Source organism: Sminthopsis crassicaudata, chromosome 6 (assembly GCF_048593235.1).
Source record: "Sminthopsis crassicaudata isolate SCR6 chromosome 6, ASM4859323v1, whole genome shotgun sequence".
NCBI classification, from domain to species: Eukaryota; Metazoa; Chordata; class Mammalia; order Dasyuromorphia; family Dasyuridae; genus Sminthopsis; species Sminthopsis crassicaudata.
In genome coordinates this window covers 224,878,814-224,905,088 of record NC_133622.1, presented here as the reverse complement: position 1 = coordinate 224,905,088, position 26,275 = coordinate 224,878,814, and the positions used below count along the sequence as shown (strand labels likewise).

At 39.8% G+C, this 26,275-nt stretch overlaps 1 protein-coding gene across 3 annotated transcripts in view; it reads right to left on the bottom strand.

Annotated features, from left to right (window-relative positions):
- The window catches only part of TRIM44 (tripartite motif containing 44), a 173,754-nt gene that overhangs the window by 13,129 nt on the left and 134,350 nt on the right, over positions 1-26,275 (bottom strand). The gene's annotated exons all lie outside the window — the stretch shown is intronic.

Here is a 26,275-nt window from a genome sequence, read left to right as displayed (position 1 = left end):
TTAATTAACGTAGTTAATAACCACAGAATATTCTGTCTATAGGGACTTTATCTTAGGCATTGAGAGCCAAAGTAATAAGGGCAATAAGCAATAATGATGATGATGGAAGTCATGGTTACAAAATGCCTTACATATATTAGCATGTTTAATGTTCAAAATAACTCCAGGGAGAATACTTCAGGGATTATCAGTGTCATTTCACAGATGAGAAAACTGAGGAAAAATTAATTACTTATGGACATACAGTCAGTATCAAAGGCTGGATTTGAATTCAGGCCTTATTGACTCAAAGTTAGATACTCTCTCCACCATGCTTTTTTACCTTTCACAGTACAGTGTCTACTCCAATATTTTGCCCCCTTGCTCGCTCTCTCACCCACCCCCTTCCTCATGATGTTGCTAAAGGCCAGTTAATGAAAAAAGTGGCCCAGCTTCTGGCCTCCATCGATTCAATAGATTTTTGAAAGAGAGTATGACATCTTAATTGGACAAGGGTGCTTCTTTCCTGCCCCCTCTTAGTCCTTGGCTATTAATTAATTCAATATTTAATTAATGCTGTAAAATGATGATTCAACACAGGAGGATAGAGAAGTCAAGGAGGATCAGCAAGAGAGGCACTGATAAGAGTGAAAAAAAAAGATTTAATATTCTTTAAATTAAGGTTTAAGCGTCATTCCCACTCTATGAGAAAAGAACCTGAATAGAATTTTCTCGGCATCAGAACTAGATAGGATGATCTCCAAACTTTCCTGGGTGGGTCAGGGGAGAGAACCGTCCGTAACCAAGTCATACCTACACCTCAATTAGTTGGTGCTAGGTCAATGTTGAAATAAAAAACTTCAAATGATAAATTTAGAACCTCTAAATATTTTATGGGAGCAGCTGTTTAAGCATTTACAAACTTCATTTATACTGTTATCCAAAGAGGGGCAGTGGGGTAAAGTGGGCAGAAAATTTGCGTTCTCCTCTCCTCTCTGACTCTGATTGGCTATGGCCAAAGCAATTGATGCTCAGTTTCCTCATTTGTAAAATGGGGATAATAATACCTAGTACGATTGGTTGGTGTGAAGCTCAAGTGAGATATTATACATATGTGTAATTCACAGACAAAAATAGTGAAATGTGAACAAAGAGGAGGTTGTCTTTTTTTTGGGGGGGGGGATGATTAGCTTGGTTTTAAGTATAGAAGGTGGCGATGTCCTGAAGGCTGCAGATGTCTGTGTGGAGTTTAAAGGAGAGTTTAAAATGGAGACTTAAATTTGGGAACCAGTGGCCCAAAGGTGATAGCTAAAGGCCATGGAAGTAAATGGGACCATCAAAGGGGAACAAATGAAAAGATAAGACTAGAGGAGCAAAGAGGAAGCTCTCATTATGGGTCAAGAAGGAGAAGAGGAGTTGATGGAGGAGATAAAGGAATATTTGGAAAGGTTTGAGGAAAGTAAGGAAAATATGACATCTTTAAATCCAAGAAAAGTGACTCTTTTAATGAGTGAGGGATCAATGAAATCCAGCAAAATGAAGAATAAATAAAATATCCATTGGATATGGGGACGAGAGATCAATGTTGACTTTTTCAGGGGGATGAGATGGCTGGGAAAGCAGCCCAGTCCACAAGGAGTTGAAGAAGTCAAGACATGGGGAATAGATGACCTTTTGTCCAAGTAGTTTCACAATGGATGGGGAAGAGAGAGACAGGATGGTAGCTACAGAGGGCAGAAGTACCAAGAGAAAGGTTTTTTCAGATGGGGGAGACCTAAGCAAGGGAGATGGGAAGAAGATATTAGACAGGAAGAAATTGAAGGTTTTTTTTTTTTTGTTTTGTTTTTAAGACAGAGCAGATGATCACTAAAAAAAGGGCCTATGGGAAGCAGGAGGGAATGAACCTCAGTTTCTATACCTATGAAATGGATGTAGGGATTGTTAGATCAGATCAAGGATTCTTCACCTCATATCATATAATTTGTTTACGCAGAACTCAAACAGGCTGGTGGAGCTATCTTACTCAAAATATTTTTTAAATAAAATATATAGGATTATAAGTGAAACAAATAATATCAAAAGTTATCACATATGTAAAGATATATAACATATATGTGTGTGTGAAGGTAGGTAGGTAAGTAGATTTAAATGTCATATATTTCAGGTTAAGAACTCCTGAACAAGGTCATAAGTCAAATCTCCCAGCTCTACTGCTTTTACAATCTCACAACTTTCTTTCATTTCCAAGTGTTTTTTCCCCTGCCTTATATCTATACATGTTCATCCTCCCCCATTAGTCCGGACAATCACCATAGATCACAGTCAGGGACTTTCTTTCAATTTTAGAATTTCATTGAACCTTAGTCTCCTTCCTAACCTCTGTGGTCCAGCTAAATTGGCTTTCTCTTTCTTCCTTACCAATAACACTCCATCTCCTGTCTCTGTGACTTAGCCCTGGCTCTCTCCACTGCCCACAATGAACCCTCCTCTCCACTGCCCGCAATGAACCTTGGTTCCCTTCAAGATTCAACTCAAAGCACCACCTTTCAGGGCTCTTTAACTCAGGGCTCTGGGAATTTGGGTTTTTTTTTCTTCAAAATATTGAAAATAAGTATATTTCAATTTAATTTAATTCAATGTATTTCCTTTGTAATCCTATGAATTAATTAATTTAAAAACTGAGAAGGGGTTCACTAGATTGTCTGAGAAGTACCTGATATTAAAAAGCCTAAAATAACTCTTATCCTACATGAAGCTTTTCCTGCTCCCCATCTAGTTCCCCTCCACATAGCTTGGATTTGTTCCCTTTATATTTATTCTGTATTTGCTTATACATTCCTTCATTAGCATATATTCTCTTTGAGATAAAGGATTATTTATTTTATTATTTGTCTGTGCCGTGCCATCATTAACATAAAGTCTGGGAGTTAAGAGTTTAATAAATGCTTGCTAATTTAGTGATCCATTGGTTTAATACCTCTCTCCAAGCCATAGAGTTTCAAGAAGTTTGGTGACTGTCTCTGTACCCATTTGATCCAAGATTATTGCTACTGTTTAATCTTCATATGCCCCACCACAATTTCCCAGTCTTTTTATAGCTTTCCTTTCCCTTCCCTCATCCTCCCTCTCTCCATGTCCACTCTTAACCAGAAACACTGGCTTCCTTGCTGTTTCTCAAAGGAGACACTCTATCTCTTGGCTCCTGGTGTCTTTCTTGGCTGTCTGCCATGACTGGATGCTCTCTTTCTTCATCTCTATCTCCTGGCAATTTTGAAGTAAATTGCAGCCAAAATTCTACCTCCTACATGAAGATTCTGGATTCCTCCTAGTTCTCTGTTGATTATTTCCAATTTTTCTTGTATATATCTTATTTACATATTGAATCTTCCCATTAGTCTGTGAGTTCCTCAAGGGCAGAAATTGTCTTTTGTCTCTTTGTATCTCCAGCTCTTTGAGTATTTCCTGCAAGAGCTTAATAAAGGTTTATTGACTGATTGTTCCCCAGAAGGATATGTCTCTAGCCTCTCTCCTTTCATCAAGAGGAAAAGGATGATCAAGGGAGATCCTTGTATTGCTGACCTAGATGTGCTCCTCCTAGTACCATCTCTTTCCCTTGGGCTAAACTTTCATACAGACAACAAACACTGGGTTTGGAGTAAGAAGGTCAGGATTTAAATGATTTCTCTCCTTTTTACCATCTTTTTTTGGATCATTCCTTTTTCTTGAGCTTCAATTTTCTCATCTATAAAATGCACGGATTGAATTCAATCCTAAAATCATTGATTTAGAACTCAAAGGAATTTGGGAAGACACTTCATTTAACATCTTCATGATGAGGAAACTGAGACCTGGATAAACAATATAGCTTTCCTGAGATCCCACAGGTTCTCTGACCTCTCTGATCAGAGGAACAGATTTCACCTCTCCAGGGGGTATCTCAGTTGTCCCAGCTGCATACAACTCTATCCTCCCTAATTGTAGTCCCTTTCTCCCATCATGTTGCTTCCTGGCTGACTGATTGTGTAATCCCTTTCTCCTATCAGATGGCTTCCTGGCTGATTGGTCATGTCTGGGTATTGGACTTGGAGGCACTCTCTGGGTGTGGCATCAGCTGCCATCATGCCCCAAGTGTTTTTTGCCTGGGGCCCTGGAGCTGGGCCCGTCATCCCGTTTCCGTGAATCAGTGTACACTCTGAGGCCCAGTGGAGTCCTCTGTTGCATTTTGGACATGGGGCTTTGGGTCTTGTTCTCCCAGAACCTGTGACCTCTGAGGTTCCTTCTCACTTGGAATCCCATGATCCAAGGATAAGACTTGGAAATGTACCTAATGCTACTGTGTATTTCATGCCTCCCAACTGTTTCATTTGGAATTCAAGCAAGTCCTGGACCACTCACTGAGCCCATTTCCAACATGGCACCTCATGATCATCCCCCATGCAGAGTATGGCTCACTGGACATCTGTTCTTTTTGCTTCCTCTGTCCCCTAGGGTGGGGATCCAGAAGACTGGATGGCTTGCAAGCATGCCCTGGCAGTGATTGACAAAGCAACCTTACTTGAGTGGAAGTAATAGGCCAGATGAATGATATATGAAAGTCCCTCCTGGCCCCTGATGTCCTTTTATCAGCTTTCAGTCCTATGCACAGAATATTACAATTTTTCAAGACTCTTGAGGGATATGTGCATGTGTGTGTAGGTGTGTGTGTGGGGTGTCCTGCTTTTATTTCCAGTTGATTTATATGTTCACAATTGGTCACAAAGTAGAGATATAAAATTTTTATAACTCCTTCCCTTCTTTGAAAGGAAAATGGGGATTATGTGTATATTGTTAGGCTTGATTAATGCATGTTGATTAGTTTGCTTTTTGTCTATCTTTTAAGAGATTCTTTTTTATAAAGGAAGGTTCTTTGGGTCATGATAGAAAAGGGAGTTGGTTTTTTCTCCAAAAAAAAAGTGGGAGAAGGAAGATGACATAAAAACAAAAGATATCGGTGAAAAAATTTTAAATAGAATAAATTGAATGTGCAAAGTTTATTTTTAAAAATGCAACAGAGAAAATGAATGTGAAAATGAAAGTAGGTTTCCTGCTGAGTTTCAAATGAAAATGACAGGAGAAACGCAAACTTTGCCTTTCCCTTTTTACTTTTGGCCTCCCCAAAGCAGCAGCATTTGGAGAGAGAATCCTTTCCGAGACTCAGTTCCCTGTAGAGACCAAGGCCGAGCCCTTCCCACAGCCTCTGGACAAAGCTGACCAACACTTTCTGGGCTTTCACAAGTGGGGGAAATTGCTCTGGCTTTTTATTTTCCCCATTTTTAGTAAGTTCAGAAAATCTTCCTCGACCCAGTTTCCTCATCTTGTCTTGGCATGTGAATAATGGAAACTCAATCTCTCTGAAGCCATTTCCCTTCTTCAGAAATCACACAGAGAAGATTTAATAAAATGCTGGACTTCAAATTTCCTGTTGCCTCTGCTGTTCTATCTTGGTAGTTAGCAGGGGGGGAAGGAAAGAGAGGAGCGGACAATAAATAACCCAGCTTTAGACACTAATCTCTAATCTCAACATGAATGGTGGCCTTATTCAGCACCAGAGAACCAGTTTCAGGAGCTTCAAGTCTTGCTGTGACCTTGAATAAAAGTCCTACTTACTGCCCTCCCATCCTATGCAAAGCATGGAATTCATTAACCCAACCACCATCAAGTGTGCTGTACTGCCTGTGTAGGAGAAGCTTTCCCCCAGAGGGTCCCCTCACTGGACCTCCCTTTGGTAGAATGCCCTCCACATTCCCTCTCCAGCATGGTGTGGTGGAAAGAGGTGGATAAAGAGCCACGGGAGCTGGATTCAAATCCTGCCCCCCATATGACTCTGGGTACCACTCTGGACAAACCCACAGAATTAGGAGTTGGAAAGGACTCCAAAAGTCAACTACGGCAACTCATACATGAAAGAGATCTCCACTATAATGTAGCCTGACAAGTAGTAGACATACATCACAGATATAGATCAATATGCCCTCTACAGCATTGAATTGTGTGGGAGAGATGTGGGTCTTTTGTGTCCTTATAAACCATTCTCTTGCTGCCTGAGGACTCTGATGGTCTTCATATTATAGGATTTTCAAGCTCATCTAATCCTTTTACAAATAAGAAACTGAGATGGAATGACTTGTCACTTAGTGAATAAGAACACAGCAGGGTATTATTTCTATCTGTAAGAAAACAATCTGGAGTTAGGGTTCAAATTCCACTTCTTCAAGATCCAAACCAATTTCCATTGTTCAGTGATGAAGAATGCCATCTATACCCAGAGAGAGGACTGTGGGAAGTGAGTGTGGTTCATAACATGGCATTTTCACTCTTTTTCTTGTTGTTTGCTTGCGTTTTGTTTTGCTTCACTTTTTCTCTTGTGCGGCATGATAATTGTATAAATATGTGTGTATATATTGGATTGAACATATATTTCTACCATATTTAGCATATATTGGACTACGTGTCATCTAGGAGAGGGCATGGGGGAAGAGGGGAAATTGGAATACAGGTTTTGCAAGGACTAATGATGAAGAATTGCCCATGCATATATTTTGAAAAATAAAAAGCTTTAATAAAAATATCCAACTCTTCTACTTAATAGAAATTTGGAAATAATTTGGAAAGCATTGAAATTCACCAATTCTCAGTTTTCTCAGTTGAGAAAGAAAGGAGGTAGACCCCATAGCTCTCCACTGGGGTCAAATCATCCATGGTTCTGTAAGAACAGATCTGAGATCTGAACTCAGATTCTCAGTTTCCAGGCCTAGTGCTTTTTTTTTTTTTTTTTTTTTTTACTCCTGTACCCTACTAATAACTCTGCGGGTAAGCACAAACCATTTATATCCAAACTATCTCTGCCCGAGAATGACCAACCAGACACCTGCCCACATCACTGTCACAGGCATGGGTGCTGATGGAAATGAGACAGCTGGGAGCAGCTACTGTCCTAAATGAGGACACTTTGTTGGTAATGAGGTTAGCTCAAGCCACTAGTGATCCGACTAGCAGGAAAAATGTCCCGGTTGGTGGGAGCCATAACACGTTTCCCCAATAAACCAACCATGGAAAAGCAGTGGCAGTTTCATTCTCCCTCCCACTGTGTTCCCCAAAGAGGACTCTTGCAGAATCCATTCATCTCTATGAGTGAATTTTCTCATCTGGTTTCCCTATAAAACAGCTGCTCACATGGCAGCCTACTGAGCTACATGTCCAGCTGGGAGATGCTCCAATTAGAGATTTTTCTAGGGTCCTAACCTACAAGCCACCCCCATTCACTGCCCTGCAAATGCACTCAAAAGAGGAAAGCTGGGGGGCCAAGCCAGCAATCAGACCAATCAGTTTCCAGGATCCTGAAGACAGGAGAAAATGTTTGTATACTCGCCTTTCCTGTGGTTAAGGAGGGAGCTGTCACAAGGCCTCTTTTCCCCTAAAATGAGGTTTCCTTACAGAAGTCTAGATTAATGAGTGGCTAGAAATTGGGACAGAAGCCAAGCGCAAGGCTAGAAGTGGGGTATCTTTGGGGTTCCCAAATAAGAGGTTCATGTTTCAGACCCTGTTCTGATGCTTATGACATTAAGTCATTTAATCTTATGTACAAAATAAATAATAACCCTTCAATACTTTATCTTCCAGGATCGGTATGAAATTCAAAGTTTGTGAACTCGAGAGTTCTCCACAAAGGGCAGATGTTATGATTATTGTCATCCAAAGTGATGATTTTGTTGGTATGGGGGAATACCCAGTTGAAAACTCCCTTTATGGGTGCAGATTGGCGACTCCTACATTCTCCTACTCTCTAATATTAAGGCCTTTCCAGGGCACTGCGAGAGTTAATGGACCTGCCATGGTCACAAATTAGTACAGAACACAGAAAACACTTGAAATCAGATCTTTTAGACTCTACTCAGTATACAACGCCGTCTTTATTGTACTATTATTTTTTCTTTGATTGGGTCTGGACCTGATATGTAATCAGTTTAGGGGAGCCCTCAAAGGGAAACTCTCTCCCCATCTAGAATGGCAACTGTTCTCCAATTTCATGCCTTAGGGAATTGTCTGGGGCCCTGGGAAGTTAAATTATTCAGGGTCATGCTACCAGGTTTTAACCCCAGATAGCAATGACTACAACCAGAAACCAGCTTTCTATTCACTAGTTTTAAGTATTCTTAAGTATTATTCTTACTTCTACTAACATGATTTCAAATCCTTGTTCTTAGAATCACCCAGAAATGGTCCACTTCCATTTTTGTGAAGTCAAAAATTCTTTTATTTGATCATAATCTTCTGTTATTACATTTTTCCAATGCTTGATGCCCTAAACCTTCTTTACCATTCTTCAGTCCTTCTCAGTTCTTTCCCTAGCTGTCACTCCTGGTTTGGCTATGTTATCTCTCCTTCCTTATCTTAATTATTTAGTGGGCCAGTTAAACTCCCAATATTTTCTACTCTTCAATCGCTTGCTTCCATTAAACTCCCAATATTTTCTACTCTTCAATCGCTTGCTTCCATTAAACTCCCAATATTTTCTACTCTTCAATCGCTTGCTTCCATTAAACTCCCAATATTTTCTACTCTTCAATCGCTTGCTTCCATTAAACTCCCAATATTTTCTACTCTTCAATCACTTGCTTCCATTAAACTCCCAATATTTTCTACTCTTCAATCGCTTGCTTCCATTAAACTCCCAATATTTTCTACTCTTCAATCGCTTGCTTCCATTAAACTCCCAATATTTTCTACTCTTCAATCACTTGCTTCCATTAAACTCCCAATATTTTCTACTCTTCAATCACTTGCTTCCATTAAACTCCCAATATTTTCTACTCTTCAATCGCTTGCTTCCTTGTGTTGTCATCCCTAACCAAACCTCAGTTGGATCACTCTTGCCACTTTTCCATCTTTGCTCTCATTCACATATCACTGAGCAGAAAGTCTAAAGCCAACTTGACTGGGTTGCCTTCGTATTTACATCATTTTATCTCAATTGGGCCCTCATAGCAGCAAAGCAAGCATTCCACTTCCCAGAAACCAATTTATTCATCATTTACTCACCCACTCTTTAAAGCATCTCTTCCCTTTTTTCTTCCCTCCACTGAGTCTTGCCTCATACTTCATCCTTCAAAGCTGAGGCTGGTGGAGAGCTCCCTCTTCTCTCTTCTTTATCTCACATCATGAAGATGCCTTCTCCACTAGAAGAGTTGTTCCAGTCCCTCCACCCCTTTCCCTTTACTTGCATACATCCTCTCGAATCCTCCTGTATCTTCCAGAACTTCCTACTATCATCCCCACTCTAATTTTCTTTTCTCTTCTCTTCTCTTCTCTTCTCTTCTCTTCTCTTCTCTTCTCTTCTCTTCTCTTCTCTTCTCTTCTCTTCTCTTCTCTTTTCTTTTCCCTGAGGCTGGGGTTAAGTGACTTGCCTGGGGTCACACAGCTAGGAACTGTTAAGTGTCTGAGACCAGATTTGAACTCAGGTCCTCCTGAATTCAGGGCTGGTGCTCTATGCATTGCAGCACCTAGTTGCCCTCCCACTCTAATTTTCAATATTCTATCTAATGGCTTGCTCCCTTTTGTCTACAAACATGTCCATGTCTCCCTCATTCTTTAAAAAAATGCACTTGATCCTACTCTCCTATTAGTTATGGTCCCATATCTCTCCCTTCCTTCTCAATTAAAATCCTTGAGAAAGCTAACAATAATGGTTGCCTCTATTTCCTCAGCTCTCTCTCTCTCTTCTAAACCCTCTGAATTCTGGCTCCCAACCTCACTGTTTGTTGAAATGGCTTGTTTTAGTCACCAATGATCTTTCTTACTGGCAAATCTAATGGCCTTTTCTCAGTCCCTGTCCTTAATTTCTCTGCAGCCTTCAATACTGTCATTCACTCTTTCCCCATGGCTATTGTATCTCCTCTAGGTTCCCATGATACTGCTCTGTCATGATTAGCATAGCACTATCCCAGTGCCTGCAACATAGTAGACACTTAATAAGCATCTATATAAAAGTGTCTATATTATAGATACTATAATAAGGTTTTCTTCCTACTCTGGCCACTCCTTTTTCGATCTTCTCGCTCTTCCTCTTTGCTAAGTCTTCATCTATGTCTCTCTTATTAAGCAGGAGTGCCTTCAGTATCTCTGATCAAGGACTTCTTCCCTTCTTCCTCTTGTCTGTCTTACTTTGGGCTCCCATGGGTTCAGTTTTTATCTCTATGAACATTATTCCCAGATTCATATAGTCATCCTATATTTCTTCTCCTGAGATCCACGTTCTCATTTAGTTATCTCAAACTGGATAACAGAACTTATTCCCCCCCAAAAAAAAACCTCTTCCCTTTTCTAAATTTATTAGTATTGTTGTTATTACTATTCCCTTCCTAGTTACCCAGTAACACCCTACCTGTTATTCTTAACCTCTCACTTGTCCCTTAAGGACTCATTGCTGAATCTTACTGTTTCTATCTTCACATCTCAGAAATGTTTCCTTGTCTCCACTCACACAGCTATAATCCTAAATACTTCCCCTCATCCTCTCATGACTATAATACTGCAGTAGTCTCCTGGTGGATCACTCTTCACCCTGATCCATTAAATTGCCAAAGTGATCTTCCTAAAGTTCATATTTGATTGTCTTACTCAATAAACTCAAATAAATGGCTCCCTATGGTTTCTAGGATCAGTTATGAAGTGCTCTGTCTGCCATTAAAATCTCTTCATAACCTAGACCATTTCTACCTTTCCATTTTTCTTATACTTGACTCACTCTCCACATTCTCTATGATCCAGCTCTAGGTTTACTTGTTGTTTTTCATCCCTTGATGTTCCATGCCCACCTCTCTATTTCTCCTCTGATTATCCCAAATGTCTGGAATGGTGTCCCTCTTTATACAAGCCTCCTGGGTTTCTTAAGGCTCGCCTTCTTTAGGATGTCTTCCTATCCACCTTTGACCTTCCCAAATACTAGTGGCTTCCTATCTGGGTTACCTTCCATTGCATTGTAAATAACTTGTTCACATGGACCATTTGTACCTGACCTGTAGTAAAGTGTTCTGAGCGAATATTTTATTACAGTTGGACACACTATACCCTGAACCCAACAATAATGAGGTTGTCTTGGACCTTTTTAAGAAAGAAGGACAACAACCAACCAAATAACTTGTAATAGCTCCTCTATCAGAATGTAATGTCAGCTCCTCAAGGGGAGCAGAAGTGGTTTGGTTTTACTTGGTTTCTCCCACCCTTACTAAGATTGGTACCTGGCCTAGACTAAGTAATAATAAACATTTGTTGATTGCTTAATTGGTAGTCACCCAGCCAGTATACAGAGGCAGGTTTGATCTTGGAATATCCCATCTCTATAGGCTGACTCTATATCTGATAAGCCACATGACATTATTATTTTACTTATATTAGTAGTAATAATAAGTACTATTAATGCTAATATTACAATCTACCTCTCAAGGTTATTATAATCAAGGTACTTTGTTAGGTTCTTACTAAGTGCTAATGAGATAATGAGATATTAGGTTCTTACTAAGTGCTAAGTCGGTACTTAACAATTCTCTAGTTCTGGTCTTTACTGGGAGTTTAATCTCTTCGAACTCCTGGGAGGAGCTTGCATGCTTAGGAGGAGCAAGTTCATTGGTTGAAGTAATTTTTCCCAGAAGCCCGTGCGTTATCCCACGCCCATTCTCTGGGAGGATAAAAGAGGGAGGCACTGGAGAGATAGAGAGTCTCTTGTCTGGGCCAGACTTGAGGCGGCTCTCTGGAGGAGAGGCTCTAGATCAGAGTTGAGGTAGCTCTCTGGAGGAAGAAGTCTCTCCTCTAGACCAGAGAGCGATCGGCAGTCTCTGGAGACAACAGCACATTACAGTACTTCGTAAGCTCAAAAGCCCCACAAAGAGCACTGTTATTAAAAATCAAAGGAAGCCATTCTGCTTTATAAAGGTTGGGATAGGGGTTGTCCCAAGGGTTCAAGCACCTGGGACATGTGGTGGTAACAAATATGGAGATCCAGGCCCTGCACTGAGCAAGTGGGTTTCTAAATGATTTCTCCAAAAACCAGGCACCAGTAGGACACATGTGCCTCAATTACTTTAAACCTTCTTTTTTGCTACAAAGGCATGAATCTCATGCAAATAAACTTTTTTTTTAATCAGAAAAATCAGATTTATTTTTCTTTTCTTTTCTTTTTTTCTTTTTTTTTTTTCTTTTTTCTTTTTTTGTCTGAGTCCATGGCACTGGTCCTGGCTTTCTCTATCATGACCCTGATCTCTGGGCTCATCACTTACCTCATTGACCCAGAAGTGCCCCATAGATGCCCCATACAAGCACACATATGCCAGACACCAGGAGAACTGGTCTCTCCCCAGGGACATACAATGGGGCTCCAGCAGCTTTTCTGGGTCAGGCTTCTTTGGCTTCTCCTTTTTAATTAGGCTATATATCACATACTTTTCCAAGGCAACTGCTACTTTTTAATTAGGTGACGCCCAGCTCAAAGTGAAAAGGAACAAAGAAAATTTCCTAACACCATCCTACCTACATAAGAAGGGAGAATATTAGTAGGTAAGTTCCCTGAAGGCAGGAATCCCATGATTTCTGCTTTTACATGTTCAGCACCTAGCATAATGCCTCCTGGCTATGGAGGTTAATGCTCATTGTCTCACTGATGATGTTTTGCTCATTCTGCTTCCATTCTCTATCTCTGCTCTGCCAAGGAAAAAGGAGCCACCTTTCCCTATTTCTTTGGAACCAAAATCCATCCGACTCTCTTCATGCTCCTCTCCTACCAGTCCATTATTGCTTAGTGAACACCATTTGGCAACCCTGGCAGGGCTGAACCTAAGGAAACAGCTGGATTAGGGTGGCCAAGACCAGCATGCAATCCCTCTTTTCTCATAGAACTTATATCACAGAAACTGGCTCCTTTTCATCAGCCCCTTGTGGAGCATCTTCTCCTTCAAAAGGGAGTTCCAATCCCAATCACACTGATCTTGATAGTGATCTTGATCTTGAGTAACTGACATCTCTGGGTATCAACTTCCTCCTTTGCAAAATAAAGAGATTGGACTTCGAGCTTGAAATGTAGGATTCTTTCTGTTATCCTGGGTCAGAAATGAAGTTTTTCTTACTTAAAAGAAACGGGAAGAAAACACGCATGTGGACCTCCCCACTCAGTAGGATGTCTAGCACATTGCCAACACTCAACATAAGTGAAAAAGGGTTTAGTTTAAAATATTAGTGAGCAATGTTCAGTACGACACTCCCCCAGGCAGCAAACACAGATGTTTAGGGGGGAAAAAACCCAAGCCAAAAAGAGCCGAATATAGAGCCTGCGTGGGGGATTCTCAGACAGCAAGAGGAAGGCTGGAGCGTGATTATATCATCCGCTCACAACTGGGGGCAGGACGAGAACGATGGGTTATGCAGCTGCCAGTCCAAGCAAGAAGTCTGCACGGTGCCTGTTTGCCTCCAGGTAGTGCCAAGGACCGACTCTGTCTCTTTGGCTCATGTGTGGGCTTGCTCTCTGCGCTCCTGAGACAGCAGGGAAGTCTAGTGGCAGCAAAGTCCTGGGCAGGAGAATAAGAAGGTATTGGATTGGGAGTTCAAATTCTACTTCTGACCTGTCTGAACTTGGGCAAGTCGCTTGCTCGTGCCTCAGTTTCCTAATCAGTAAAATCAGTGGCTAGAACTGGATGGCCTCTGGGGTGTCTTCCGGTCCTAAATCCATGATTCAGTGTAAGGCATTTTGCAAATCTTAGAATATTATATGCCTAAGAATTATGGCAAATAATGATAGAGCTCATATTTTAACTCAGATTATAGGATTAGAGATTTAGAGCTTCAAGGGGGCTTAAAAACTATTCAGTTCTATTCCTCCATTTTTTTAGATGGGGAAACTGAGGCAGAGAGAGATCTAGCTATTTACTATATAAAGCATGATTTTTACCTGAGTCATTTTAGCCACGCTTTCTCGATTCCAATCCAGCTCTCTTTCCTCTGATCCCGGACCCTACCTCATAATATTATCTCATCTAATACTCACTATACCCTTCTTTATAAGATAAGGGCTATTAGCAAATCTGTTTTATAGAGTAAAGAAGAAGGCGTGGGGAGGTGAGTAGATGAGGCTGTGGAGGGAGGACAGGGCTCACAGGCAGGAAGATTGGAGTCAAATCTGACTAACCGTGTGAGCCTGAACAAGGATTTAATTAATTCTTGTTTACCTTATTTTCCTCACCTGTAAAATGGGGATAATAAGAGCACCTACCTGTCAAGATTATTGCAAGGATCAAATGAGACAAAGATTGCAAAATCCTCAGCCCCATGTCTGGCACATAATAAGCACCCCATACGTGTAAGCTATTATTATTACTGCCGTATCACCCAGAGAATAAGTACTAGAGACTTGAGTTGATGTCTCAATGCTAGCTGTTATCATTCTATCATAAGCAATCCCAGAGGAGGTAGAAATATTTGCAAATGCGAAACATTTGATTAGCGTGTGTCCTCCTTCTTCCTGGGTTCACCGTGTGTCTGCTTCCCAGTGGCCTTATCCTGGAGGCAGAGGAAGCTCTGGTCACACGACTGACTGCCTGCAAATTGAGAAAAGACTAAAAAACTATTGAAACTCCAACCCCCAATCCAGTGCATTAATGGCTGACGATGATGTGTCAGATTTGGTTAATATGAATCTGCCCCTATCACCAGAAAGGCTGTACAGCCCCGACAGCTGAAGAGACGAGTGTCACATCTAATTTGACTTCATCAAACCACACTGGAGGGTTTTTCTGAATTCCCAAAAGGTGCTCCCTGCATAGAAATAATAGCTCTGGCAGCAAGAGATGAAGATGATCCAATACCGAGGCAGGGAAAAGGCACAGCATTTCCTGAAGGGTTTGGCGCAGAGTGAAACACCCGGGCCACACAGAAAAAGGGGAAGCTGCCCCTTTGGAGAGCATCGATCTGGAGGAGGCCTTGGAAAGCCAGGCAAGAAGGAGCTCTGTGGAGCCGCTGGTCCGTAAACCCATCATCCCTCTCCTCTCTTGCTTTGTCATTTTCAGATAGAGAATTGCTGCTTTGAGGGAGCAGCAAAAAAAAAAAAAAAAAAAAAAAAAAAAACATAGCAAAATGAAGAACACCCCCTGTTTGCCCTCAAGGAGCTTGCACTCTAATTGAGGATACAACAAATAAGCAACTCAGCAAATACCCATAATAACAGCAGTTGGCATTCACATGGCACTTTAGGGTTCACATACACTTTACATAGATTAGATGCTATTATTTCCACATTTTACATCTGAGAAGAGAGGTTAATAAAAGACTTGGCCAGAGTTATGGAGGAGGATTCAGTTCCATTTTCCCAATAATAAATCCTTTTCTTGATCCACTCCACTCCCTCTATCTTCCTAAGAGTTGGGAAGACCGAAAGGGAGAGAGACACTGAACACTAGACACTTAGCATTAGGGAAACTTTGTGTTGGAAAAGCCCTTAGATACTGCCAAGGGCAAGCTCATTCTTAGGGTGGCGATTCTTTCTATAAAAGTCTGGAATAGATGAAGTCTTCCAATGTCAGCTTGAACACTTTCACGGATGGGCTGCTCACCACTCATGATGTAGGTATCTCATTCTATGAGCAGACAAACTGACTAGCCCGTCACTATGAGGAAGGACTCTATGAACTGATCTCTCCCTTTCTGATAACGTCCTCCCATGGATTCTAGTTCTATCTGAACGAACAACTAGCTTTTCAACTCAACTCGGTTCATTTCAATTCAATTCAATTAAACTGAATTCAACTGAATTGAACTCAATCGAACTGAATTAGATTGAACTGAATTCAGTTCAGTTTAGTTGAATTCAATTAAAGTGAATTCAATTGAATTCAGTTCAGTTCAATTCCATCCATTCTGTCTAGTTTTATTCGATCTTATCCAATTTAATTTGATAATCATTTACCAAACATGCTAAACTTATATAGGTTTAAAGGGCTACCATATTGAAGACGCTAGGCTGGGGATATGAAGAGAGAAGAAAAATAGCCTGCTCTCAGGGAGCCTACATTTTACTAGAGGCTATCACACATAAGCAGAAAAGAAAATACAAAATATTTGGAATTGGAAGAAAGCAGAAATAATGAAGGGTGATCAGTAAAGGATTCCTAGAGGAGCCTGAAAGCAAGTCAAGGATTCTAAGACATGCAAGTGAGGAGAGAAGTCATTTCAGGCAGGGAAGACAGTGTGGATGGATGGAGGGAAGGAATGAAATGTTGAGTTCAGAAAATAGCAAGTCAGTTGGTTTGGCTGGGAGAATCATAGAGTGTGTGAGGGGAGTAAAAGGAAATAAGACTGGACATTCAGAAGGACTTTAAATAATGTCCTATAGATAACAGAGAGCCAGTAACATGGTCAGATGTTCAACTTTAGGAAGATTATTTGGCAGCCACATGGAGGGTGGTTAGGAAGAGGGAAAAACCTAGATAGAAGGAAAACAATTAACAGATAGGAAGAGTAGTCTACTTTTTTTTTCCCCCCTTAAGGCTGGGGTTAAGTGACTTGCCCAGGGTCACACAGCGAGGAAGTGTTAAATGTCTGAGACCAGATTTGAACTTCAGTCCTCCTGAATTCAAGGCTGGTGCTCTACCCACTGCGCCACCAAGAGTAGTCCACTTAAAGAGGTGATGAGTGGGGGGAGAGGGGGAATCAGAATCAAGAGATGTAAAGGCAAAACTGACAAGACTTAACTATTCATTCCATATCAATTTTAGGAGAAAGCAAGAGTTGGGGGTGGCTCCAAGTTTGCAAACATGGGTGACTGGAAAAGTGATGGTAGCCTCCATAGAATTAGAAGTGTGAATGAGAGGTAGTTTGGGAAGGAAGGATAAATATCATATTCTGTGTAGTATTATAATTTATCTGTTATATTTCTCATAATAAGAGTGGACCCTTAGGAGTGAGAATTATGCTGCATTCAACTTTATATGGAGTGTGATAAATGTTTGTTGGGTTGCAATGAATAGATACTCTCTCATTATAGCTCCCAGAAACAAGCTAAATAATTCCTTTTTATCTGCAAGAAGATTAATACAGAATAGAAGAGATGAAAACATCACCTTTTATTCTGGGTCTTTTCATACCTACACAGAATTTCAAAGTCGTCAGAACTGGGTGGCGGAGTGAATGGAGTCAGGAATTCGTGAGTTCAAATCCTGCCTCAGAGACTGACCTGAGCAAGTAACTTAAAATTTATTCATGTATAAAATAAAAGGGTTATACGCAATAGCTGCTAAAGCATCTTCTAGTCCTAACGTCTATGATCTTATGACAAATTTCAAATTTCTCCTTGCGGTACCATCTGTTCCAAAAATCAATCACTAGAAGTGTCATTTATCACTTGGCAACTTCTCAGTCATAATAGTCCTTCTAGATTCTTGATCTAAAATTCATGAATTCTTTCTTCTTAAATTGACTAATTTAAATAAAATAAATGTAATTTAAATAATTTTTGTTTAAATTGATATGTATATTTCAGTATAATTGGTTTTCTTTGTGATTTTATGTATTTTATTTCATGTATTTAAATACATTATTTTGAGAATTGTTCTATAAACTTTTTCAGACTGTCAAAGGGGTCCATGGCGCGCGTGCACACACACACACACACACACACACACACACACACACACACACACACAGATTAAGGACTGTTGTTCTATAAACAGAACAACTTCCAGTTGGCTCCATCTGACCTACTTATGGTCAATCTTCACAAAATGAAAGGAAGATAAGTTTAGAGGAAAGAGCATTGGATTAGCTTCATATCTTGGGTCTACAATTCAGTTCTGCCAAAGTTTAGTTTAGAGGCTTTCATTATTGGTTAAAAACAAAAAAACAAAAAAGAGTAGGGGGCCCTACTGCTTCTTTCATCTGTGAATGCCTTGAGATTCAGATCCTATACGCTCTACCAGAGGACAATAACAGGTTTCCTTAAGGAGCATGGGATACTCCTTCCAAAGCAATGGATTTACCTTCAAAGAAAGAACTGCAGACCTCCCAAATAGCTCAGAGGCTGCTCTCTTTTTCTTCTGTGTCACATTCTTCCACTAATGCCTTCTGACAGAGATTTTGATTATCCTTATTAGTGGCCTTTTTCTTTCTGGCTCCCTAGACTTGATGAATGAAATAATCCATGAAGAAACTCTTCATCTCCTCTAACCTTTTAACTCTTCCTCAAGTAAGGAGATCTTTCTACATAAATCAGGTTAAATCAACAAGCATTTATTAAGCTCCTATTTTGTTCCAGGCACAGTACCAAACTCTAAGGATATAGCAGGCAAAAATATAGTCCCTGTGTTCAAGGAACTCACAATTTCATAGAGAAGTCAACACAAAAACAATTATGTAGAAACAAGATATGTACAGGATAAATTGGAAGGAAATTGTCTTAGAGGGTAGGTATTGATATTAAGAAGCAGGAACATCTTTCTTTCTTTGAAGAAGTTTGGATTTTGGAAGGAAGCTAGCAGATGGGGAAGAGGAGAGAGAGAGAGTGCCGGGAGTGGGACACAAGTGGGTGATATACAGAATCAGAATATGGAGGCTCTTGTTTAAAGAACAATAAAGCAGCCAATGTCCTTGGATCATGGAGAATATTGAAAGGAAGAAGGTGTAAGAACACTGGAAAGGTAGTAAGGATTGATGTGGATACCTCTTCCAACTACACTTTAGTAGAAGGCTGAATTGTCCTGATCAATGAAATAATCATTGTCTCATTTCCAATCTATCCATGAGGAATCCATCGGAAAATGATAATATAATATAACATGAAATGAAATCTATGAATATGTGAAATATAAATATAAAAATATCCTGAGAATATAATAAGTATATGGAAAGAGTATATATACATATAAGCATATGTTCAATCTTATCAGCTCTGTCATTCTATGTTGTAAGGCCCCCTTCCAACTCTTGACATTGAAGATTCCAAGGTCATTTCCATTTCTAACACTATATGTTGCAGATGGACTATTCTATGTTCTTCCAGCTATGCTGCTTGTCTTAGAGCCCCAGAACAATCAGGGTTCATTTTTGTACAGGAGAAGTTGGACTAAGGAGACAAAGAGAGCTCATTCCCACCTATCTCTTCTTCTTTGGCATAGCTTTCCTACCTCTTAGAAGACAGGTTAACAAAGTACATATATATATATATATATATATATATATATATATATATATATGTGTGTGTGTGTGTGTGTGTGTGTGTGTGTGTGTGTGTATCCACACACATATATATATATATATATATATATATATATATATACAGGTTAACAAAGCATATATATATATATATGCATTCTTTGAGGGCTTGGTTTTCAATATAAAGTCATTACAAAAGTGCAAACAATAAAGGTTTTTATCAAACTATTTTTAGTACCCTTGGATTGTAAATGCAGGAAAGCTCCAGAACTCAGAATTAACACTCCTTTTATATTTATTTATTTATTTATTTTTGTTCAAGCCTGCAGAATGATTTATTTCATATTCAACTGGAAAGAGAAAGCTAGTTTCTTCCATATACTGCTTTTCTGCCCTCCCTTTCCCTGAGTCTGGTGTCTGCTACTGCTACTGGGTCTGGTAGGACCAAAAGGGGCTTGGCTGCTGATCAAATGCCTTTTCATTCCCACCACAGATGATGGGGATGAGCCAAGCTTGGCCAGTTAGGCTCAACTTGTTTCTCTTCATGTTTCTCTGTTCGTGATATTTTCGAGTTATTTTGGAAATAGAATGGGATTCTTCTTCTCTTCCTTCTCCTTCTCTCCTCCTCTTTTTCCTCCTCCTTTTCCTTCTCACTTCTCTCCTCTGGATAACAGTTTCCTGTCCTGTATCTTTAAGGTTCCTCCAAGTTATGCCATTCTTAGAATCCCTAACCTCTCTCTAAGCTGTTTCCCCACCTGTAAAATGAGAGAATGGACTAAATTATCCCTTCGGTCTCTACTATTTCTGATATTCTATGATTTTCTGACGTCTCCTCTCTGAGTACCAATTTCCTTTTCTGTAAAATGCAGAGATTAGATTAGATGATCTCTAAGATCCTTTTCAATCTCACAACCAATCAGCATGATCTCTACGCACATATTAAGATGAGGGAAATGGGGGCTGACCCTAGAAATACAGTCTCTAACCTAGACAGCCAGAATCAGAACCCTCCCCTATCTCTCATCCCTTCTCCCTCAACAACACTGACTTTTGCATCCAGCCCAGGTGCGTTAAAGAGGCTGAGCTCTCTTGATCTCAAAGGCAGCATTTCTTCCCCAGGGATGTGACCTCTATGAGACTCTTGATTGCTTGTCACTTGATGGTTTCTGGAGAGTTTTGCCCTCATGGCTGAATGCTCTCCAGTCTGAATGAATCAACACCCCGGCCAGAGCTGAGTGATGGAAAACAAGAAGGAGGAGAACTGATGAGGAGGAAAAAGATGAAAAGTTGGAATGGAATAAAAGCAAAGGGGGATGTGTGGATACCTCCAAGAATTTAATTCAACTAGTATTTGTTGAGGGCAGTAGCTCCTTGGTATTCCTTGTTTGATCTCCAACTTCCTTTGGGACTTGGACCTTTGATACAAGATCTGGTCAAACTAGTTTGGGCTCTCTGAGATGGCCGGGGTTTTACAGCCCCCATTCTAATCTGCTCAGATAGACCAAATGGCATCAGGAAATTCCTTTTTGGGAAGAGACTTCTGTCTGTCCCCAAAAGATAACAAGAGAATCCTTATCTTATTTACATCACTCTCAGGATGAATGATTGTGCTCTGGTATAAAAGAGAGGACTGAAAAAATCTACTCTTTGCAAAAATGGGCCTTGTACCATGCAGCCATTTTGCCCACCGGCTCTCTGGTGTTTCCATTCTAATCAATACAGACTATGTTTCCATACAGCATTAAGTAGCAAATTCCTTTGCTGCCGAACCCACCCTTGGTTACTTTGGGGAAGGAAGGAGAGAGAGAAAGGAACTGACCCATCTTTGTTTAGACCACAGTTTACTCCTCATCATTTACTCCTCATCAGTATTTATGAAGCCCTTAGTATGAAACAAAATAATTGTTCTAGGTTCTAGAGGTTCCAGGACAGATCTGAAGCAGTTCCTGTATTAAGGAGGTTTAGATAATAACCTGACACTATAACCCAAAGTCCAGAAGCATCATGACCCTAGTGGGTCAGTCAGTTCTTCTTTCTGACACACACCAGCTCTGTAACTGGGCAAATCACCAGGTGTTCTTGGCTACCTTCCCAATCACCCTTCATTCTGGTAGTTGTCCCATGCCTGATACCTGTGTTAATCTCAGAAGAAAGTCATGATCATAAATCTATAGAGTTGGCCCCTTTTCGATCCTTTTTCTACATGAAATTTTAGCCCTATTTATGGAAGACTTCGATTGTTTGTGCAAAAAGAGAAAAGAATTAACCTCCCAGATCTGATTTCACCTTGCTGATTAAGCAAAGCATGCTAATTTAAACAAAATTCTATGGCCTGGAGGCACTGAATTAAGGAGATTGGGGCCATCTTCTGCATGCTTCCTCCATCCTTCAAATCTTCTTGACCTCAATGCAGAATCTCCGGATATCCATTACAATGAAATTCTAGTGTAACCAAGAAAGTCTGGAGCACAGTATCTTGGAATTTAGCCTGTAATAACAAACATAGCTGTATAATTCAATGTTACAAAACTTCAGATTGAAAGAGAGCTAGCAGCAGTCTAGTTCAACACACACAGGAAGAGAATCTTCTCTACAACATAGTCAAAGCAGGATCCAGCTTTTCTTTGAAGTCAGAGAATAATGGTGGACTCACTACTTCCAGAATGCTAAAAATATGTTGCAAAGATAAAAAGAATCAGCAGTGTAGGGAGTAAGTTGGTTTATTTATGGTTCTTGCAAGAAAAGAGCAATCATCTTCTAAGGGGCGGTCCACATGTGGATATGAACTTATAGATATGGAAATGAGCTTTTTATTTCCTATTCTGAAGTGCAAAGTCCTTCCCTCATTCCCCCAGTGGGTTGGGGGATTTCTTGGTCCTCCCACTGCATATTCTTCCTCCCTCATCATATAACTCATGTTGAAATATGGCAGCAAACTCCTCCTTTGGAGAGAAGTTAATATTAATTAACCTATTAAGCAGGCACAGTTAATGTTTGCAGTTACCTTTCACTTACTTCTTGTTTTGGGGTGATTTTTATCAGTTTATCAGTTCAGACACTCAATATCTTATTCTATACAACTAACTTGGTCAATTGACATGACCTTTCTCTTAAGTCTTTATCCCTTCTATGGAAATATAACTCTACAGGATGATCACATGGAATCAGCGTATTCTACTCTGAGATAGTTCTAATTTTTAATAAATTTGTCTTTGTTTACCTATGTCAAGCCTACATTTTCCATGTCTTGAACTCTGCTTTCTGGGACCAAACAATACATCTCTAATAGCTCCTCCATGGGGCAGATCTTTAATTATCTGAAGATAGAAATTGTATCCTTCCAGCCTTCCTCTGCCCCGCTCCAAATTTCCCTCTTCCCCAGGGTAAATATTCCCAATTCCTTTAGCTAATTATTGAGGCATTCTTTCTTTCCCTATGGACAAAGAAGATGAATTGCTCCTATTGACTTCTAAGGCTAATGGTCTAAATCATTTCCAGAAGCCCCACACAGGAGTTTATTTAAAACATCTCCCAAAGAGTAGATTGTTAAATATTCAGTGGGAGAATTTACACCTCAGATATCTGCAAGCAATATACACTGGAGCTTGATTTATTATTTTGTTGACTGTCTAGATTTTTAAGAAGGACCTCCATAATCTGATAATCAATAAATCAATATGCATTTATTAAAGGCCCATTATATACTATTCACTGTACTAGGCTTTGAAGATAGAAATATAAAAACCTAACAGTCTTTGCCATCAAAAAGCTTACATTCTGTCAGGAGAAATAATGCATACACACAGTATATATACTTATATGTGTGTGTGTGTGTGTGTGTGTGTGTGTGTGTGTGTGTGTGTGTGTGTATATATATATAGAGAGAGAGAGACAGAGAGAGACAGAGACAGAGAGACAGAGAGAGACAGAGAGAGAGACAGAGAGAGAGAGACAGACAGACAGACAGAGAGACAGAGAGAGAGACAGAGACAGAGAGACAGACACAGAGAGAGACAGAGACAGAGAGACAGAGAGAGACAGAGACAGAGACAGAGACAGAGACAGAGAGAGAGAGAGAGACAGAGAGAGAGACAGAGACAGAGACAGAGACAGAGAGACAGACACAGAGAGAGACAGAGACAGAGAGACAGAGAGAGAGAGACAGAGACAGAGAGAGAGAGACACAGAGAGAGAGAGACAGAGATAGAGAGACAGAGACAGAGAGACAGAGAGAGAGACAGAGAGAGAGAGAGAGATGGGCTGGAGGGATCAGGAAAAGCTTCATTTAGAGAGTGGATCTTGAGTTTTGAAAGAAGCTAGGATTCTGAGACAGAGGGGAGAAGCTCCCCAAGCTGATTTTAATAGCTTATGATAATAGCTAATATTTATTTTGTGTTTGCACGTGCCCAATGCTTGCTATGTTAAGCATCTTACACATGTGCTCTCATGTGAACTTTATAACAACCCTGGAAAGTAAGAGCTGTTATTATCACCCTCATTTTACGGATGAGGAACTGAGGCAGACAGAGATTAAGTGATTTGCCCAAAGTCATACAGCTAAATAAGTGTCTGAGGCTGGATGTGACTTCAGGTTTTCCTGGATTCAGAGTGAGCATTCTGTCGCTTGCACTGCCTAACTAATTACCCTTCTCCATACACTTTATGGTCTACTCAAACTGGTGTATTCTCTATCCCCCAAATGCAACATTATTCACATCTGATCTTCCCTGATTTTTATTTACATTTCTCCACATACTCTAGGAATGCTTTCCTTTCCTGCCTTCTGTCATCTGCTGAAATATATCTACTCTTTGAAACCCAAGTCAAATGATGCTTTCTCCATGAAGTCTTCCCTGATCTCTGTCAACAATGACCTTTCCCTTCAACTTTAAGTAATTTTAAAATTTGCATCTCTCTTTATTTTACTTACTATCCGTGTAAAGGTGTGTGTTGTGGCTATCTATGTTAGACTGTAAACTCCATGAGGGTAGGATCCTGTCCGGTCTGATTTTTCTTTATCTTTCAGAGATTATCCTAGTGCTCTGCACATAGTAGGTGCTTAATAAATATTGACCAATTTGAATTAAATATTGAATAAGTGAGTAAATTTCATCCTCCTCTCCCTCACAGATTCCACAACAGCTTTCCATCAAAGTTAATATGGTCAGTTCTCTATAGTAATGGAAAATGGGAATGACACCAATCAAGCATTAATGACCTACTCTGTGTCAGGTATTAGGCTAACTGCTAGAGAGATAGAGGGAAAAAAGAAATAAAGGATCTGTCTTTGAATAACTTAAATAGAATGTAAGCTCCCTGAGATGTTTAAAAAATGCTTACTGAATAGACTTATGTTTGCACATTCTCTGAATCTCATTTATACCTTACATTTCAGCAACCACCATGAGCCGAACCTTTTACTGGAGTACCTAACAATGGGGTCTTAGGAGACTCAGCTCATGTCGATTTTCCCCCTGAATGTTCCCCTTGGTGTCCCATTGGGATGTCCTTCCTGGTCATTAAATTCCACCTATTTTTCTAAGCTGAGCTCTGATTTATCCTTGAAATCCTTCCTGACCATTCCAGTGATCTCTCCTTCTGACAGACTCATCACACTTAACTCTTGAACCACTTAATTGACATTTAATCATACATTGCTTTGGGGCGTCTCTTGTATTTTTAATTGTTTACTCCTTGATGGGTAGAATGGAAAGGTTGTAATATGGAGTGAGGGAAACATCCAGATTGATGAGATCGCAGATCCATCCAAGTAAGAAGTAAACACGTTTATTATTTACATGTATCTTATTTCTAAAGACTTATTATATATGTCTTATTTATAACGACTTCATCACCAAATGGACCATCTCCTGTGGCAGTTCTTTCTATGTTAAGCCAAGCTGGTCCTTGCAAAGCAGAAAGGCTATTCTTACCTGAAGATTTCCATCACTAGACAGAGTTGAACCCTTGAAAATTCAGGTCATCATTATCTGAGGATACGGTTTTCTAACTAGATAATAAATTCCTGGAGGATAGGAAGCCCATATAATCCCAGCACAATCTCAGTAATTCAATTAGATAATTGATTTCAACAAGCATTTATTAAGTACTTGCTATATAAAAAAGATTAAACAATCTCTTCCCTTCATGGGTTTGAAACTTACATTCTAAGTGCCCATAATAGACCTGAAGTTAGACATCTATGGATAGTATGTCAGGGCAATGCTCCCCTGTCTCGTGGAGGTATATACAATTTTTTCAAAGATCAGGGATCTTTTGATCAGGGCATAGTTAAGTCATTCCAGATTCTAGAAGGTTCTAAACATTCTAGATTTAGGTGGCGAATTACTTACATAGAAGAAAATTAAAATTGTCCTTGAAAATTCTTTCTTTTTTTTTTTTTCCCAAAGCTTGAAGTATTTTTTTTTTAGTTTTTTTTTTTTTATTTTATTTTATAATTATAACTTTTTTTTTTGACAGTACATATGCATGGGTAATTTTTTACAATATTATCACTTGCACTTACTTCTGTTCAGATTTTTTTCCCTTCCTCCCCCAACCCCCTCCCCCAGATGGCAGACAGTCTTATACATGTTAAATACATTACAGTATATTCTAGATACAATATATGTGTGTAGAACCGAATTTCTTGTTGCACAGGAAGAATTGGATTCAGAAGGTAAAAATAACAGTTTACACTCATTTCCCAGTGTTCCTTTTCTGGATGTAGCTGATTCTGTCCATCATTGATCAATTGGAATTGGATTAGCTCTTCTCTATGTTGAAGATATCCACTAACATCAGAATACATCCTCGTACAGTATCATTGTTGAAGTGTATAATGATCTTCTGGTTCTGCTCATTTCACTCAGCATCAGTTGATGTAAGTCTCTCCAAGCCTCTCTGTATTCCTCCTGTTGGTGATTTCTTACAGAACAATAATATTCCATGAAAATTATTTCTTTGGGAAAAATTGGGAAAGACTGCTGCAGATAGATCCGTGATATCAAACTCAAATAGAATCAGATCCCTGCAATCTGTAAATTAACTTAGAAAAGCAAAAAATAGCATTTTC